Source organism: Bombina bombina, chromosome 1, assembly GCF_027579735.1.
Source record: "Bombina bombina isolate aBomBom1 chromosome 1, aBomBom1.pri, whole genome shotgun sequence".
Taxonomy (NCBI): domain Eukaryota; kingdom Metazoa; phylum Chordata; class Amphibia; order Anura; family Bombinatoridae; genus Bombina; species Bombina bombina.
In genome coordinates, this window is record NC_069499.1 from 248,346,137 (window position 1) to 248,367,057 (window position 20,921).

Below are 20,921 nucleotides of genomic sequence, written 5' to 3' on the forward strand. Positions count from 1 at the left end.
TATTAAAATAAGACATATTATTTAGGGGATAGCCAATATTACTGAAAGTAGGAAGAGAAATATTTATATCAGTGACAATTAGATCGCAACGCTTAGCTTGTATCTATGTAAGTGTGTGTTAATATTTTCATAAATGAATGTGGTTGTATGTCAATCGGTTAATGTCTATCCTTTTGTGTGTAGGTATGATTGAATTTCTGTCAGTGTGTGTGTGTATGTGTACTGATCAACTCATGTATGTATGTGAATGTGCATGTCAATATGTCTACCAAAATTGTAATATTTATGCATGCTTGTATGTATATTATTAGTTGTGTATGTGGACACAGTTATGCTTTTATCAGAATGTACGTGAATGTGAGTATAAGTTTAATTGTGTGTGCTTATATGTATGGTTGTAAGTGAGCGTGTGTGTATGTGTATATTTTTCTGCATGAATGTGGGTGTATGTAAATGTGAGTATGTGTATAATTGTGTGTGTATAGGTATGATAAGATTTCTGTGAGTGTGTGTGTGTTTATGTGTACTGATCAACTAATGTATGTATGTGAATGTGCATGTCAATATGTCTAACAATCTTTGATTATTTATGCATCTTATTATTTGTGTATGTGGACACAGATATGCTTGGATCTGTATGTATGTGAATGTGGGTATAAGTATAATTGTGTGTGCTTATATGTATGCTTGTATGTGAGCGTGTGTGTGTGTATGACAATCTGTGTATGTCTATACTTGTGTGTGTACATATGATTGGATTTGTGTGAGTGTGTGTACTGATCAAATCATGTATGTACGTGTATGTGCATGTCAATATGTTTACAAATCTTTGATTATTTTGGAATGCTTGTATGTATATTAGTGTAGTTGTACACAGGTATGATTGTATGTGTGTGTGCGCATGTGGGTATATGTATACTTGTGTGTACTTATATGTATGCTTATATGTATTGGAGTGTGTGTGTAATGTGCAGTCAGCTTGTGAACTTTGCTGTCTGGATAGTAAGTCAGCTTGGCAATGTAATTTACGAACTCAATGCAGCAAGTTTGGAATGAAATGAATAATAACATTCAAAACAATAGCTTACTGATCGAGTTTGTGGGTTGAAAAGAGACATCCAAATAACAGCCATAAATTATAAGTAGAGATAACAATTTGTAAGTCCATTAGCAGGGTTTGCTCATAAAAAAAGACATATCCTGTCTGTGATGGAATAGCTTATCAATCGATATAATTTTTTAATTGCGCATACGTTATGTCAGTAGATGCATTAGGTTCCATTTGTATTCAAAGCGGCAATATGCGCATAACGACAAAATGAATTGTGCATGCGCAGGGTGACAAAACAATGTGTTAATTATATGCACGATAATGCGTTGCGATTGGACACACAATATTGTGATTAAGGCACAGTAAAAGGGTGTTTGGCTTGGATGACGTGGTTTCAAGAAAATATATACTTTTATTACTGAAAAAAACGCTTGTTTACAGTTCAAATTAGGTACAGTTTATTGGTTAAGTTGTTTTGAATTGATTTGTTTAATTTAAGTAGAGTGAAAAAAGTAAACTTTTGGAATCCTTTAACAATGCTAGACAAATCATGATCCGATACTTGTTGCGCTAAAGTATCCAACCAAAAAGTTGAAGCAGCTGCAACATCAGCCAAAGAAATTGCAGGCCTAAGAAGATGACCTGAATATAAATAAGCTTTCCTTCGATAAGATTCAAGTTTCCTATCTAAAGGATCTTTAAAAGAAGTACTGTCTTCCGTAGGAATAGTAGTACGTTTAGCAAGAGTAGAAATAGCCCCATCAACTTTGGGGATCTTTTCCCAAAACTCCAATCTAACTTCTGGCAAAGGATACAATTTTTTAAACCTTGAAGAAGGAATACAAGTACCAGGCTTATTCCATTCCTTAGAAATCATATCAGAAATAGCATCAGGAACTGGAAAAACCTCTGGAATAACCACAGGAGGTTTATAAACAATTTAAACGTTTACTAGTTTTAATATCAAGAGGACTAGTCTCCTCCATATCCAATGTAATCAACACTTCTTTTAACAAAGAACAAATATACTCCAATTTAAAAAAATAAGAGGATTTATCAGTGTCAATATCTGAGGCAGGATGTTCTGAATCAGATAGATCCTCATCAGAGAAGGATAATTCAGTATGTTACTGGTCATTTGAAATTTCATCAACCTTATGAGAAGTTTTAAAAGACCTTTTACGTTTATTAGAAGGCGGAATGGCAGACAAAGCCTTCTGAATAGAATCAGAAATAAATTATTTTAAATTTACAGGTATATCTTGTGCATTAGATGTTGAGGGAACAGCAACAGGTAATGAACTATTACTGATGGATACATTATCTGCATGTAAAAGTTTATCATGACAACTATTACAAACCACAGCTGGAGGTATAATCTCCACAAGTTTACAACTAATGCACTTAGCTTTGGTAGAACTGTAATCAGGCAGCAGGGATCCAGCAATGAATTCTGAGACAGGAACAGATTGAGACATCTTGCAAATGTAAGAGAAAAAAACAACATATAAAGCAAAATGATCAATTTCCTTATATGGCAGTTTCAGGAATGGGAAAAAATGCAAACAGAATAGCCCTCTGACATAGAAAAAGGCAAGAGGCAAATAGGAATGGGGTCTAAAATAATTAAAATATTTGGCGCCAAGTATGACAAACAGAAAAATATTTTTTGGCGCCAAAAACGTCCGGAAACGACACACTTGTCATGGCCCTTTAAGATAAGTCAAAACCTTTTCCTGCACTTGCATAGCCCGCAGTCTATTAACTGGTACATCATAGCCAATACAGAAAATGTATTACGTTGTTATAGCTATTTTCTAAGTGAACGTTCTTGGGAGTTACATATTTATGCAACCTTATACCCGGTTATATACACAGTCAGAGTGATTTAACTGTTTGGCAATGTGAGGAGGATCTCTTTTTGTATTTTATGTTTTTGTGCACTGAATTAGCATGGTAATTATAGTTAGTAACTGGCCAATTAACATCTCTTTTTTTAAATTCCTAAAAAGGGGCAGTCTACTTGAATTCTAGAAGCTAGACAATTCATTTATTACCCATTCCCCAGTTTTGCATAACAAACACGGTTATATTAATACACTGTTTTTTACCTCTGCAGACTGCTCCCTTATTTCAGTTCTTTCGACAGACATGCATTTTAGCCAAATCAGTGCTAACTCAAATAACTCCATGCGAGTGAGCACAATATTATTTATATGGCACACATGAGCTAGCACTGTCTAACTGTAAAAAATGTCAAAATGCACTGAGATAAGAGACGACCTTCAATGGCTTTGAAATCAGTTTGAGCCTACCTAGGTTTAGTTTTCAACAAAGAATACCAAGTGAACAAAACATAATTTATGTAAGAACTTACCTGATAAATTCATTTCTTTCATATTAGCAAGAGTCCATGAGCTAGTGACGTATGGGATATACATTCCTACCAGGAGGGGCAAAGTTTCCCAAACCTTCAAATGCCTATAAATACACCCCTCACCACACCCACAATTCAGTTTAACGAATAGCCAAGAAGTGGGGTGATAAGAAAAAAGTGCGAAAGCATATAAAATAAGGAATTGGAATAATTGTGCTTTATACAAAAAAATCATAACCACCACAAAAAAAGGGCGGGCCTCATGGACTCTTGCTAATATGAAAGAAATGAATTTATCAGGTAAGTTCTTACATAAATTATGTTTTCTTTCATGTAATTAGCAAGAGTCCATGAGCTAGTGACGTATGGGATAATGACTACCCAAGATGTGGATCTTTCCACACAAGAGTCACTAGAGAGGGAGGGATAAAATAAAGACAGCCAATTCCTGCTGAAAATAATCCACACCCAAAATAAAGTTTAATGAAAAACATAAGCAGAAGATTCAAACTGAAAATGCTGCCTGAAGTACTTTTCTACCAAAAACTGCTTCAGAAGAAGAAAATACAACAAAATGGTAGAATTTGGTAAAAGTATGCAAAGAGGACCAAGTTGCCGCTTTGCAAATCTGATCAACCGAAGCTTCATTCCTAAACGCCCAGGAAGTAGAAACTGACCTAGTAGAATGAGCTGTAATCCTATGAGGCGGAGTCTTACCCGACTCAACATAGGCAAGATGAATTAAAGATTTCAACCAAGATGCCAAAGAAATGGCAGAAGTTTTCTGGCTTTTCTAAAACCGGAAAAGATAACAAATAAACTTGAAGTCTTTCGGAAAGACTTAGTAGCTTCAACATAATATTTCAAAGCTCTAATAACATCCAAAGAATGCAACGATTTCTCCTTAGAATTCTTAGGATTAAGACATAATGAAGGAACCACAATGTCTCTACTAATGTTGTTGGAATTCACAACTTAGGTAAAAATTCAAAAGAAGTTCGCAACACCGCCTTATCCTGATGAAAAATCAGAAAAGGAGACTCACAAGAAAGAGCAGATAATTCAGAAACTCTTCTGGCAGAAGAGATGGCCAAAAGGAACAAAACTTTCCAAGAAAGTAATTTAATATCCAATGAATGCATAGGTTCAAATGGAGGAGCTTGAAGAACCCCCAGAACCAAATTCAAACTCCAAGGAGGAGAAATTGACTTAATGACAGGCTTTATACGAACCAAAGCTTGTACAAAACAATGAATATCAGGAAGAATAGCAATCTGTCTGTGAAAAAGAACAGAAAGAGCAGAGATTTGACCTTTCAAGGAACTTGCGGACAAACCCTTATCTAAACCATCCTGAAGAAACTGTAATATTCTCGGTATTCTAAAAGAATGCCAAGAAAAAATGATGAGAAAGACACCAAGAAATATAAGTCTTCCAGACTCTATAATATATCTCTCTGGATACAGATTTACGAGCCTGTAACATAGTATTAATCACAGAGTCAGAGAAACCTCTTTGACCAAGAATCAAGCGTTCAATCTCCATACCTTTAAATTTAAGGATTTCAGATCCTGATGGAAAAAAGGACCTTGAGACAAAAGGTCTGGTCTTAACGGAAGAGTCCACGGTTGGCAAGAGGCCATCCGGACAAGATCCGCATACCAAAACCTGTGAGGCCATGCCGGAGCTACCAGCAGAACAAACGAGCATTCCTTCAGAATCTTGGAGATTACTCTTGGAAGAAGAACTAGAGGCGGAAAGATATAGGCAGGATGATACTTCCAAGGAAGTGATAATTCATCCACTGCCTCCGCCTGAGGATCCCGGGATCTGGACAGATACCTGGGAAGTTTCTTGTTTAGATGAGAAGCCATCAGATCTATTTCTGGAAGTTCCCACATTTGAACAATCTGAAGAAATACCTCTGGGTGAAGAGACCATTCGCCCGGATGCAACGTTTGGCGACTGAGATAATCCGCTTTCCAATTGTCCATACCTGGGATATGAACCGCAGAGATTAGACAGGAGCTGGATTCCGCCCAAACCAAAATTCGAGATGCTTCTTTCATAGCCAGAGGACTGTGAGTCCCTCCTTGATGATTGATGTATGCCACAGTTGTGACATTGTCTATCTGAAAACAAATGAACAACTCTCTCTTGAGAAGAGGCCAAGACTGAAGAGCTCTGAAAATTGCACGGAGTTCCAAAATATTGATCGGAAATCTCACCTCCTGAGATTCCCAAACCCCTTGTGCCGTCAGATACCCCCACACAGCTCCCCAACCTGTAAGACTTGCATCTGTTGAGATTATAGTCCAGGTCGGAAGAACAAAGAAGCCCCCTGAACTAAACGATGGTGATCTGTCCACCATGTCAGAGAGTGTTGTAAAATTGGTTTAAAGATATTAATTGAGATATCTTTGAGTAATCCCTGCACCATTGGTTCAGCATACAGAGCTGAAGAGGTCGCATGTGAAAACGAGCAAAGGAGATCGCATCTGATGCGGCAGTCCTAAGACCCAACATTTCCATGCATAAGGCTACCAAAGGGAATGATTGTGACTGAAGGTTTTGACAAGCTGATATCAATGTTAAACTTCTCTTGTCTGACAAGGACAGAGTCATAGACACTGAATTTATCTAGAAACCTAAAAAGGTTACCCTTGTCTGAGGAATCAATGAACTGAATGGTAAATTGATCCTCCAACCATGAATTAGAAGAAACAACACAAGTCGATTCGTATGAGATTCTTCGAAAATGAGAAGACTGAGCAAGTACCAAAATATCGTCCAAATAAGGAAATACCAAAACCCTATTCTCTGATTACAGAAAAAAGGGGCACCGAGAACCTTTGAAAAAAATTCTTGGAACTGAGGCTACGCCAAACGGTAGAGCCACAAAACTGGTAATGCTTGTCTAAAAAGAGAATCTCAGACACTAAAAGTGATCTGGATGAATCGGAATATGCAGATACACATCCTGTAAATCTATTGTAGACATATAATGCCCTTGCTAAACAAAAGGCAGGATAGTCCTACAATAACCATCTTGAATGTTGGTATCCTAACATAACGATTCAATAATGACAGATCCGGAACTGGTCTGAAGGAATTGACCTTCTTTGGTACAAATGAAGAGATAAAATAAAACCCCAGCCCCTGTTCCAGAACTGGAACTGGCATAAATACTCCAGCCAACTCTAGATCTGAAACACATTACAGAAATGCTGAGCCTTTGCTGTGTTAACTGGGACACGGAAAAGAAAAGAATCTCTTAGCAGGAGGCCTTAACTTGAAGCCAATTCTGTACCTTTCTGAAACAATGTTTCTGAAACCAGAGATTAAGAACGGAATTGATCCAAATTTCTTTGAAGAAAACGTAATCTGCCCCATACCAGCTGAGCTGGAATAAGGGCCGCACCTTCATAGGTACTTAGGAGCTGGCTATAGGTTTCTATAAGGCTTGGATATATTCCAAACTGGAAATAGTTTCCAAACTGATACCGCTCCTGAGGATGAAGGATCAGGCTTTTGTTCCTTGTGAGGAAAGGAACTAAAATGATTAATTACCCTGGAAAGAAAGGGAAAGCAAAGATGACTTAGAAGACATGTCAGCATTCCAAGTTTAATCCATAAAGCTTTTCTAGCTAAAATAGCTAGAAACATATACCTGACATCAACTCTAATGATATCAAAAGATGGTATCACCAATAAAATTATTAGCATGTTATAGAATAATAATAATGCTATAAAATTATGATCTGTTACTTGTTGCGCTAAAGCTTCTAATCAAAAAGTTAAAGCTGCAGCAACATCCGCTAAAAATATAGCAGGTCTAAGAAGATTACCTGAACATAAGTAAGCTTTTCTTAGAAAGGATTCAATTTTCCTATCTAAAGGATCCTTAAATGAAATACTATCTGCCGTAGGAATAGTAGTACATTAACAGGAGTAGAGACAGCCCCATAACCTTAGGGATTTTTGTCTCAAAAAAACTCTAATCTGTCAGATGGCACAGGATATAATTTGCTTAAACGTCTAGAAGGAATAAATAAATTACCCAAATTATTCCATTCCCTGGAAATTCATCAGGGAGATAAAACACTTCTGGAATAACTACAGGAGATCTAAAAAACCTTATTTAAACGTTTACATTTAGAATCAAGAGGACCAGAATCCTCTATTTCTAATGCAAATAATACTTCTTTAAGTAAAGAACGAATAAATTCCATCTTGAACAAATACAAAGATTTATCAGCATCAACCTCTGAGACAGAAACCTCTGAACCAGAAGAACCATTATCAGTATCAGAATGATGATGTTCATTTAAAAATTCATCTGAAAAACAGAATTTATGTTTACCTGATAAATTACTTTCTCCAACGGTGTGTCCGGTCCACGGCGTCATCCTTACTTGTGGGATATTCTCTTCCCCAACAGGAAATGGCAAAGAGCCCAGCAAAGCTGGTCACATGATCCCTCCTAGGCTCCGCCTACCCCAGTCATTCGACCGACGTTAAGGAGGAATATTTGCATAGGAGAAACCATATGGTACCGTGGTGACTGTAGTTAAAGAAAATAAATTATCAGACCTGATTAAAAAACCAGGGCGGGCCGTGGACCGGACACACCGTTGGAGAAAGTAATTTATCAGGTAAACATAAATTCTGTTTTCTCCAACATAGGTGTGTCCGGTCCACGGCGTCATCCTTACTTGTGGGAACCAATACCAAAGCTTTAGGACACGGATGAAGGGAGGGAGCAAATCAGGTCACCTAAATGGAAGGCACCACGGCTTGCAAAACCTTTCTCCCAAAAATAGCCTCAGAAGAAGCAAAAGTATCAAACTTGTAAAATTTGGTAAAAGTGTGCAGTGAAGACCAAGTCGCTGCCCTACATATCTGATCAACAGAAGCCTCGTTCTTGAAGGCCCATGTGGAAGCCACAGCCCTAGTGGAATGAGCCGTGATTCTTTCGGGAGGCTGCCGTCCGGCAGTCTCGTAAGCCAATCTGATGATGCTTTTAATCCAAAAAGAGAGAGAGGTAGAAGTTGCTTTTTGACCTCTCCTTTTACCGGAATAAACAACAAACAAGGAAGATGTTTGTCTAAAATCCTTTGTAGCATCTAAATAGAATTTTAGAGCGCGAACAACATCCAAATTGTGCAACAAACGTTCCTTCTTTGAAACTGGTTTCGGACACAGAGAAGGTACGATAATCTCCTGGTTAATGTTTTTGTTAGAAACAACTTTTGGAAGAAAACCAGGTTTAGTACGTAAAACCACCTTATCTGCATGGAACACCAGATAAGGAGGAGAACACTGCAGAGCAGATAATTCTGAAACTCTTCTAGCAGAAGAAATTGCAACTAAAAACAAAACTTTCCAAGATAATAACTTAATATCAACGGAATGTAAGGGTTCAAACGGAACCCCCTGAAGAACTGAAAGAACTAAGTTGAGACTCCAAGGAGGAGTCAAAGGTTTGTAAACAGGCTTAATTCTAACCAGAGCCTGAACAAAGGCTTGAACATCTGGCACAGCTGCCAGCTTTTTGTGAAGTAACACAGACAAGGCAGAAATCTGTCCCTTCAGGGAACTAGCAGATAATCCTTTTTCCAATCCTTCTTGAAGGAAGGATAGAATCTTAGGAATCTTAACCTTGTCCCAAGGGAATCCTTTAGATTCACACCAACAGATATATTTTTTCCAAATTTTGTGGTAAATCTTTCTAGTAACAGGCTTTCTGGCCTGAACAAGAGTATCGATAACAGAATCTGAGAACCCTCGCTTCGATAAGATCAAGCGTTCAATCTCCAAGCAGTCAGCTGGAGTGAAACCAGATTCGGATGTTCGAACGGACCCTGAACAAGAAGGTCTCGTCTCAAAGGTAGCTTCCAAGGTGGAGCCGATGACATATTCACCAAATCTGCATACCAAGTCCTGCGTGGCCACGCAGGAGCTATCAAGATCACCGACGCCCTCTCCTGATTGATCCTGGCTACCAGCCTGGGGATGAGAGGAAACGGCGGGAACACATAAGCTAGTTTGAAGGTCCAAGGTGCTACTAGTGCATCCACTAGAGTCGCCTTGGGATCCCTGGATCTGGACCCGTAGCAAGGAACTTTGAAGTTCTGACGAGAGGCCATCAGATCCATGTCTGGAATGCCCCACAGCTGAGTGACTTGGGCAAAGATTTCCGGAAGGAGTTCCCACTCCCCCGGATGCAATGTCTGACGACTCAGAAAATCCGCTTCCCAATTTTCCACTCCTGGGATGTGGATAGCAGACAGGTGGCAGGAGTGAGACTCCGCCCATAGAATGATTTTGGTCACTTCTTCCATCGCTAGGGAACTCCTTGTTCCCCCCTGATGGTTGATGTACGCAACAGTTGTCATGTTGTCTGATTGAAACCGTATGAACTTGGCCCTCGCTAGCTGAGGCCAAGCCTTGAGAGCATTGAATATCACTCTCAGTTCCAGAATATTTATCGGTAGAAGAGATTCTTCCCGAGACCAAAGACCCTGAGCTTTCAGGGATCCCCAGACCGCGCCCCAGCCCATCAGACTGGCGTCGGTCGTGACGATGACCCACTCCGGTCTGCGGAATGTCATCCCTTGTGACAGGTTGTCCAGGGACAGCCACCAACGGAGTGAGTCTCTGGTCCTCTGATTTACTTGTATCTTCGGAGACAAGTCTGTATAGTCCCCATTCCACTGACTGAGCATGCACAGTTGTAATGGTCTTAGATGAATGCGCGCAAAAGGAACTATGTCCATTGCCGCTACCATCAAACCGATCACTTCCATGCACTGCGCTATGGAAGGAAGAGGAACGGAATGAAGTATCCGACAAGAGTCTAGAAGTTTTGTTTTTCTGGCCTCTGTCAGAAAAATCCTCATTTCTAAGGAGTCTATTATTGTTCCCAAGAAGGGAACCCTTGTTGACGGAGATAGAGAACTCTTTTCCACGTTCACTTTCCATCCGTGAGACCTGAGAAAGGCCAGGACAATGTCCGTGTGAGCCTTTGCTTGAGGAAGGGACGACGCTTGAATCAGAATGTCGTCCAAGTAAGGTACTACAGCAATGCCCCTTGGTCTTAGCACAGCTAGAAGAGACCCTAGTACCTTTGTGAAAATCCTTGGAGCAGTGGCTAATCCGAAAGGAAGCGCCACGAACTGGTAATGCTTGTCCAGGAATGCGAACCTTAGGAACCGATGATGTTCCTTGTGGATAGGAATATGTAGATACGCATCCTTTAAATCCACTGTGGTCATGAATTGACCTTCCTGGATGGAAGGAAGAATAGTTCGAATGGTTTCCATCTTGAACGATGGAACCTTGAGAAACTTGTTTAAGATCTTGAGATCTAAGATTGGTCTGAACGTTCCCTCTTTTTTGGGAACTATGAACAGATTGGAGTAGAACCCCATCCCTTGTTCTCTTAATGGAACAGGATGAATCACTCCCATTTTTAACAGGTCTTCTACACAATGTAAGAATGCCTGTCTTTTTATGTGGTCTGAAGACAACTGAGACCTGTGGAACCTCCCCCTTGGGGGAAGCCCCTTGAATTCCAGAAGATAACCTTGGGAGACTATTTCTAGCGCCCAAGGATCCAGAACATCTCTTGCCCAAGCCTGAGCGAAGAGAGAGAGTCTGCCCCCCACCAGATCCGGTCCCGGATCGGGGGCCAACATTTCATGCTGTCTTGGTAGCAGTGGCAGGTTTCTTGGCCTGCTTTCCCTTGTTCCAGCCTTGCATTGGTCTCCAAGCTGGCTTGGCTTGAGAAGTATTACCCTCTTGCTTAGAGGACGTAGCACTTTGGGCTGGTCCATTTCTACGAAAGGGACGAAAATTAGGTTTATTTTTTGCCTTGAAAGGCCGATCCTGAGGAAGGGCGTGGCCCTTACCCCCAGTGATATCAGAGATAATCTCTTTCAAGTCAGGGCCAAACAGCGTTTTCCCCTTGAAAGGAATGTTAAGTAGCTTGTTCTTGGAAGACGCATCAGCTGACCAAGATTTCAACCAAAGCGCTCTGCGCGCCACAATAGCAAACCCAGAATTCTTAGCCGCTAACCTAGCCAATTGCAAAGTGGCGTCTAGGGTGAAAGAATTAGCCAATTTGAGAGCATTGATTCTGTCCATAATCTCCTCATAAGGAGGAGAATCACTATCGACCGCCTTTATCAGCTCATCGAACCAGAAACATGCGGCTGTAGCTACAGGGACAATGCATGAAATTGGTTGTAGAAGGTAACCCTGCTGAACAAACATCTTTTTAAGTAAACCTTCTAATTTTTTATCCATAGGATCTTTGAAAGCACAACTATCCTCTATGGGTATAGTGGTGCGTTTGTTTAAAGTGGAAACCGCTCCCTCGACCTTGGGGACTGTCTGCCATAAGTCCTTTCTGGGGTCGACCATAGGAAACAATTTTTTAAATATGGGGGGAGGGACGAAAGGAATACCGGGCCTTTCCCATTCTTTATTAACAATGTCCGCCACCCGCTTGGGTATAGGAAAAGCTTCTGGGAGCCCCGGGACCTCTAGGAACTTGTCCATTTTACATAGTTTCTCTGGGATGACCAACTTGTCACAATCATCCAGAGTGGATAATACCTCCTTAAGCAGAATGCGGAGATGTTCCAACTTAAATTTAAACGTAATCACATCAGGTTCAGCTTGTTGAGAAATGTTCCCTGAATCAGTAATTTCTCCCTCAGACAAAACCTCCCTGGCCCCATCAGACTGGGTTAGGGGCCCTTCAGAACCATTATTATCAGCGTCGTCATGCTCTTCAGTATCTAAAACAGAGCAGTCGCGCTTACGCTGATAAGTGTTCATTTTGGCTAAAATGTTTTTGACAGAATTATCCATTACAGCCGTTAATTGTTGCATAGTAAGGAGTATTGGCGCGCTAGATGTACTAGGGGCCTCCTGAGTGGGCAAGACTCGTGTAGACGAAGGAGGGAATGATGCAGTACCATGCTTACTCCCCTCACTTGAGGAATCATCTTGGGCATCATTATCATTGTCACATAAATCACATTTATTTAAATGAATAGGAATTCTGGCTTCCCCACATTCAGAACACAGTCTATCTGGTAGTTCAGACATGTTAAACAGGCATAAACTTGATAACAAAGTACAAAAAACGTTTTAAAATAAAACCGTTACTGTCACTTTAAATTTTAAACTGAACACACTTTATTACTGCAATTGCGAAAAAACATGAAGGAATTGTTCAAAATTCACCAAATTTTCACCACAGTGTCTTAAAGCCTTAAAAGTATTGCACACCAAATTTGGAAGCTTTAACCCTTAAAATAACGGAACCGGAGCCGTTTTTAACTTTAACCCCTTTACAGTCCCTGGTATCTGCTTTGCTGAGACCCAACCAAGCCCAAAGGGGAATACGATACCAAATGACGCCTTCAGAAAGTCTTTTCTAAGTATCAGAGCTCCTCTCACATGCGACTGCATGTCATGCCTCTCAAAAACAAGTGCGCAACACCGGCGCGAAAATGAGGCTCTGCCTATGATTTGGGAAAGCCCCTAAAGAATAAGGTGTCTAAAACAGTGCCTGCCGATATTATTATATCAAAATACCCAGAATAAATGATTCCTCAAGGCTAAATATGTGTTAATAATGAATCGATTTAGCCCAGAAAAAGTCTACAGTCTTAATAAGCCCTTGTGAAGCCCTTATTTACGATCTTAATAAACATGGCTTACCGGATCCCATAGGGAAAATGACAGCTTCCAGCAGTACATCGTCTTGTTAGAATGTGTCATACCTCAAGCAGCAAGAGACTGCTCACTGTTCCCCCAACTGAAGTTAATTGCTCTCAACAGTCCTGTGTGGAACAGCCATGGATTTTAGTGACGGTTGCTAAAATCATTTTCCTCATACAAACAGAAATCTTCATCTCTTTTCTGTTTCTGAGTAAATAGTACATACCAGCACTATTTCAAAATAACAAACTCTTGATTGAATAATAAAAACTACAGTTAAACACTAAAAAACTCTAAGCCATCTCCGTGGAGATGTTGCCTGTACAACGGCAAAGAGAATGACTGGGGTAGGCGGAGCCTAGGAGGGATCATGTGACCAGCTTTGCTGGGCTCTTTGCCATTTCCTGTTGGGGAAGAGAATATCCCACAAGTAAGGATGACGCCGTGGACCGGACACACCTATGTTGGAGAAAAAAGAGAAGTTTTAAAAGACTTTTATTTATACTAGAAGGAGAAATAACAGACATAGCCTTCTAAATGGATTTAAAAAATAAAATCTCTTATGTTATCAGGAACACTCTGAAAATTAGATGTTGACGGAACAGCAACAGGTAATGTAACAGTACTAAAGGAAATTTTATCTGCATTAATAAGTTTGACATGACATGCAATACAAATAACAGCTGGAGAAACAGATACCAAAAGTTTATAGCAGATACACTTAGCTTGGTAACTCCAGCACTGTGCAGTGATTTTCCTGAAGTATCTTCTGACTCAGTTGCAACGTGGAACATCTTGCAATATGTAAAAGAAAAAAAACAACATATAAAGCAAAATTGATCAAATTCCTTAAATGACAGTTTCAGGAATGGGAAAAAATGCCAAAGAACAAGCTTCTAGCAACCAGAAGCAATAAAAAATGAGACTTAAATAATGTGGAGACAAAAGTGACGCCCATATTTTTTCGCGCCAAATAAGACGTCCACATTATTTGGCGCCTAAATGCTTTTTGGCGCCAAAAATGACGCCACATCCGGAACGCCGACATTTTTGGCGCAAAATAACGTCAAAGAATGACGCAACTTCCGGCGACACGTATGACGCCGGAAACGGAAATAGAATTTTTGCGCCAAAAAAGTCCGCGCCAAGAATGACGCAATAAAATGAAGCATTTTCAGCCCCCGCGAGCCTAACAGCCCACAGGGAAAAAGTCAAATTTTAAGGTAAAAAATGTTAAATTAAAATGCATTATCCCAAATATGAAACTGACTGTCTGAAAAATAAGGAAAGTTGAACATTCTGAGTCAAGGCAAATAAATGTTTGAATACATATATTTAGAACTTTATAAACAAAGTGCCCAACCATAGCTAGGAGTGTCACAGAAAATAAGACTTACTTACCCCAGGACACTCATCTACATATAGCAGATAGCCAAACCAGTACTGAAACGAGAATCAGCAGAGGTAATGGTATATATAAGGGTATATCGTCGATCTGAAAAGGGAGGTAAGAGATGAATCTCTACGACCGATAACAGAGAACCTATGAAATAGACCCCTTAGAAGGAGATCACTGCATTCAAATAGGCAATACTCTCCTCACATCCCTCTGACATTCACTGCACGCTGAGAGGAAAACCGGGCTCCAACTTGCTGCGGAGCGCATATCAACGTAGAATCTAGCACAAACTTACTTCACCACCTCCATCGGAGGCAAAGTTTGTAAAACTGAATTGTGGGTGTGGTGAGGGGTGTATTTATAGGCATTTGAAGATTTGGGAAACTTTGCCCCTCCTGGTAGGAATGTATATCCCATACGTCACTAGCTCATGGACTCTTGCTAATTACATGAAAGAAATCAAATTTGATAAGTAAATTGGAAAGTTGTTTGATAAAATCTGAATCACGAAAGTTTAATTTTGACTTGACGGTTCCTTTAACTGCTCCTTTGTTTCTGAGTGCAACAACCATTTTTCAAATGTCTTATTACTGAAGTGTACGATTTTTATTATTATTGTTATGCAAGGTATTATAATTATTTACTAATATTACACAAGGAGGTTTTCCCTTTAATACTTATTGCCCAAGGTTGTATGTCTCAGACTTTATTCTACAAGGTCCCAGCTACATTGTTTCAAACATTTTATTTAAAGTTTTTACGTTTTACAGTACTGTAAAACAAAGCATTTTTATGTCTCTTCATTTACTTTGTCTGTTTATTCTTTAATGTAGCATACTGTGTGTTTCTGTGTATTTCATAAAGCATATTGAAATTTGTCCTCACTACATTATCCTTTAGAGGGTAGTTCCACTAATAACTAACTGTTCAGCTTTGCAATTTCGGAATGGATCACATTAAGCATTCTAGCTAACACAATGCTACTCTTGTCCTCCCTCTGTTTCCTCAATACAAAGGAGAGCTTCAGATATTGCTCCAGGATTTAAAGGTTTGTGCTGTCTGTAGTTGTGGTGACTATGCCCATTCCATGTCTAAAGGTCATCCTAAAATTATATTATCAGGTTCTTCTGCATTATCAGAGATCAGCTCTCTTAGCATTCCCCTTATAGTTTTCAGACTTAAAACACCTCAGGTTGCTTTCTGAAGGTGATTTTTTTAATGATGATCAGGAGTCTTTTACTGACCAGTCTACCTTTTTCATGTTTGAGCTTGAACATCTTAGTTCTTTACTTAAAATGTTTTTTTACATACGTTAGGCATCAAAAACCCTAAATCATTTGAGGAAAAAAACCTTCCAAAAAAACTGTATTGGATTTTTAAACCTTCTGCTAACTTATTCCTGAGGCTCTTATTAAAATAAATTTCAGAGAATGAACCAAACCTTGTCTTAATTTATTCTGTCCTCTAAATTTAATTGAATGTTTCCTTTACCGTTTACCGGCTTCTAATGCAGAGATTTAGGAAATTTTTCCAATGGTGGATAGCATTTCCTTTTGCTTTAGCTAAATGCACTACTATTCCCTTAGCGGGTAGTAAATCTTTCAGGAACCATATGGACATGAAATTGGTAACCTTTCAACGAAAGGCCTTTTCAGCAAACATTGCTTGTGTAGCAGTTGTGTCAGCTCTTTGGTTTGACAAATTTTCTGAGCAAATCTCAGAAGACTGGATACAGATCTTCAAAATTGTTTGAAACTTCTAAAGTCAACTAAAGCACTTTTTTGTCCCATTCTTGACATCATTCAATTTTATGCTAAGTATATGACTGTAACAGTGCTGACCAGAAGGGCTTTATAATTTAAGTCAATGTTAGAAAACAGGGTGTCAAACTTATTTGGACCTGGATTTTATCATTTATCCACTGTGTCTAGAGGAAAAGTAACTTTTTTCCTAAGGATTAGGGAAAAATAGAACAAAGTAATTTTTTGTTTTTTTCAATCTAGGAATCAAAATTGTCCGCCTACTTACAATGACCTGAATCTTCCTGGAAGTTTTATTCCAGTTGGAACAAGGCCAAGTACTCTATGACACTTCTTTTTCTTCCAAATCAACATGAAGGTATGGCCCCAATCCAGCTTATTTTCTGGTAGTGGGCAGTTTACTCTTTTTTTTTTTTTTTAGGAGACCTGATCACAATCTGTCTACGATCTCTGGGTTCTAAAAGTAGTTTCCCAGGATTACAGAATAGGTTTCAAATCAAGGCCTACTTGAGAAAGGAGTCCTCTATCTCACGTTCCAAAAGACTTTAAACATTTTATGGATATATTAGCTGTAGTTCAAGTTTTGGAACAAGGCCAAGGATTTTATTCTATCCTTTTCCATTATTCCCAAGAAAGAGGGAATTTTCGGACCTATTCTGGACATGTATGGAAGTGTTAGGTCTGATGATTGCAGCATTAGATGTTCTTAGATGCACACAGTGTAAATGCAGCAGGACTCATCATGCAGTGCTGTATTAAACTGTGCCTGTCTCTCTTTCACATATAGAAATGCAGGGAATGCCCCTTGGAAAAGTATAGAAAATATTTTTAGAATTTCACTAGGGATCTCGCAGTGCTGGAGGATCATTTTATATCATCTCTTTATATAATCAGTTCCTTAGTCAGGATATATCCAGTGTCTAAACCAATTTCTCCTCTTTGGAACATAAATTTGTTTTTAGTTTTTTTTGTTTTTTTTTACAAGCTTTACAGGTTTCTCTTTTCAAACATGCATGCTTTGGACATTTTAGCAAAAACTTCTGCCGGAAGACTTTCTGATTTTTTTGCTCTTTCTTGCGAGGTTCCCTATCTTAGTTTCCACAAGATAAGACAGTATTAAGGACTCAGTATGATTTTTCTTTTACCTAAACTGATTTTTGAATAACATCAATCAGGAGATTATAGCCCATATCGCCTTTAAATGGTCTCTTATTTAATTTAGATATTGTAAGAGCATTAGAATGCTACTTTCAAATTACAAAGTTTTTTAGACTAGCTTTTGTTTGTCCTTTAGTCCACGTAAAGGTCAGATGGCGACATCTGTTTAACTTTTTTCAGCCCTTGATTACCAAGGATTATCTGAAGGCAGGACAGTCTTTTCCAAAACGCATTATTGCCCCTTTTTTTAGATCAGTTTCCTCTACTAGGATCAGGGCCGCCATCAGGGGGTGACAGGGGTGACTCCTGTCAGGGGCCCAATGGGCTAGGGGGGCCCCATGAGGCAAGAACTAAAAAAAAAAAAAAAAAAAAAAAATTAAATTAAATTCTGGCAGCCACCAGTGGGTACTACAGCAGAGTGCTAATTGAGCATGGGAAATGTTATTACAAGGAGTAAAGTATTAACATTTGAGAGGATTTCTGAGTGTGCACTAAACCACTATGTACAGTGTAAGACAGACTTGGCACTTTGTTTGTACAGCATATGCCTGAGTCAGATGGCTGATCACTTTCATTTGCAGAGGAGGTAGGAATTACTTAGCAAATGTGTTTTATTTCCTTGTGCAAGTTAAGATTGTAACTTCAGTGTGGTAGTAGTTGTATGGTGGGGCCAGGGGTCCATAAAAACACATTTTTTAGCAGCATTGTATTTATGATTATTTGACAATGCTGTAGAAATTCTATATTTAAAACCATGCAGAAATTTTTCCTTCTCAATACACAAATGATATATATTACATTCCAGTTTACTGCCCCTTTATGCAAGGACCTTCCAGATACAAGGAGGCATTTTATCTAAGATTTTTACATCTGCATAACATGTTATACTCTCAGACTAAGATTGCTCAGTGTTGGAATGAGACAGGTTAACTTAAAACTGTTCAGTTTACTCTACAGCTGACTTAATTTTGAAATGCATACCAACAAGCTTAAATCCTGCATTTAACCAGATCTAATGGTATGAGTACCACAGCTTATGGTTCCACCAAGACCATATAGAGTACAGCATTTTCAAAATCCACAAGTACAGCTGACAGATGGGAACATTTGTACACTATATTTGAAGTGGTGCTCTTGATTGGGGAAAATATCAAACAAACATATGTCAACCTTTTAAAAGTACTTTTCTTCATCTAGCCATCTACCCAGATCATTAATGTACAATTTTGAATTCACAGAATTATTTTTGTTTGCACATTTACAAATATGATTCTTTAAAAAGTGATCTCTTTATTTCTGCATTTTTTTTATCATGCATGTCACACACTGTTGATTTAGGGGATGCAAGGTGCATAAATGTTTCCTCCTGTGAGTGTTTCTGTGGGTGTCTGTGTTTATGTCTTTGTGCTTTGGTTTGTGTCTCTATGAGTGTGTATGTATTTTTTTATGTTGGTATCTCTGTGAGGGTGGGTGTGTATGTCTTTGTGCATTTTCTGTGGATGTCTGTGAGGGTGGGTGTGTATGTCTTTGTGCATTTTCTGTGGATGTCTGTGAGGGTGTGTGCATATGTCTGAGCTTTTTCTATGGGTGTCTCTGTGAGGGTGGGCGTGTGTTTGTCTTTGTGTATTTTCTCTGGATGCCTCTGTGAGGGTGGGTGTGTATGTCTGTGTTTTCTGTGGATGTCTCTGTGAGGGTGTGTGTGTGTGTATGTATGTCTGTGTTTTCTGTGGATGTCTCTGTGAGGGTGTGTATTTTCTGTGGGTGTCTCTGTGAGGGTGTGTGTATGTCTTTGTTTGTTTTCTGTGGATGTCTCAGTGAGGGTGTGTATGTATGTCTTTCTGTGTTTTCTGTGGGTGTCTCTCTGTGTGTGTGTATGTCTTTGTGTGTTTTCTGAGGCTGTCTCTTGGTGTTTCTTTGGGTGTATGTGCAAGTTTAAGTTTGTGTATGTGTCCTTTGTCTGTTCCTTTTTAGGACATTTTGACCTTACTACTGATTATTCACATCTTTCTACAGACTTTGAGACTAATGAGACCTTTCCGGAAGTCACCAATCTACCATTTAACCTTTAAATTATTGTTTAGACAGTTCAGGGCCCTTCCTTTCAGCCACTGCATGCTGTTGTCATCATTTAGTTGGCATCTTCCTTTACAAAAAGATAATCAGAACTCCATATTTTGTTTTCTAAATCTCCTTTTTTTTACAAAACTGTAGTTTACCTCATTACTTGTCAGGTCAATGTAAACAAGTGCTAAGTGTCTGTTTGGTTGTCTGTGTCTGAGTTTCTTTGTGTGTTTGCTAGAGTGTCTATATGTGAATCCTTATCTGTGAGTGTGTGTGTTTCAGTGTATGAGTTTGTCTGTGTGTGTGTATGTTACTACCTTTACAACATTTCCAAGTTTAAATAGACAATTAAGAATAAAGTGCATATACATTTTTGTCACTTGGTCAAAAATTGCACATGTCAAGGGGGGGGGGGGGGGGGCCCTGATCAATGGTTAAGTCAGGGGCCCCAAAATTTCTAGTGGCGGCCCTGACTAGGATTAACAAGTTTGAAGCTTATATTGAATACATTTGCAAGGCAGCAACATATTTTCTCTAAATTAGGTGTCTGACCTAACATTTACATTTACCGGATCAATTTCTTTCATGGGGGTTAGAGTCCACGAGACTCATTCATTTTTATTTTTTTCTGGCGGAACTTAATTTGCACCTTATTTTCCCTGCTTTGTCCTTTCTTACTTTTTACCTCTCCTCCTGGATTATATGTCAGACTGAAATACCAGAGAAATTGGAGAAATTAAGTGCTCTTAGAGCCTTGGGAATCTTTGCCTCCTCCTAGCGGATAGGAGTTGAATCCCCAGTAGAAATGGCTTGTGGATTCTCACCACCATGAAAAAAAATAATTTATCAGGTAATCATACATTTTGTTATATATGTGTGGGTCTGTGTTAGTCAAACACACATTATGTGAAAACTTTCCCATTCTGCATAGTGTTTTTCTAGTATCAGAATATATCCACAAACATGAATTCTGATAAAGGAAAAAAACAACAACAAATGACTTAAAAGAAAAGACAAAGATGTTTAAATGGAAAACATTCAAAAATGAACTCTAAATTAGTATAGGCATGGGCATAATTCCATATGTGTGTGAAAGTGCAACAAAGATCTGGAGAGCTGAATGCCTGTGCCTAATGTACTGTACAGTTCTCATCAGCAACTTACTGTAGCACTTGAGTTTATTTAATCGGTTATTTGTTTTCTATTACGTCTTTAAACCTCCATATAGTTAACACATTCAAACAAGCAACAAACCACAGAATATGATAGCATAAAAAGTAAAAGGAAGCAAATGAAAAGAATGTGTTTGACTTCTGGTTTGGTTAAATACAGAGTCGTCCAACACAATGCAAACAAAACAGATCAAGAAAAATATAT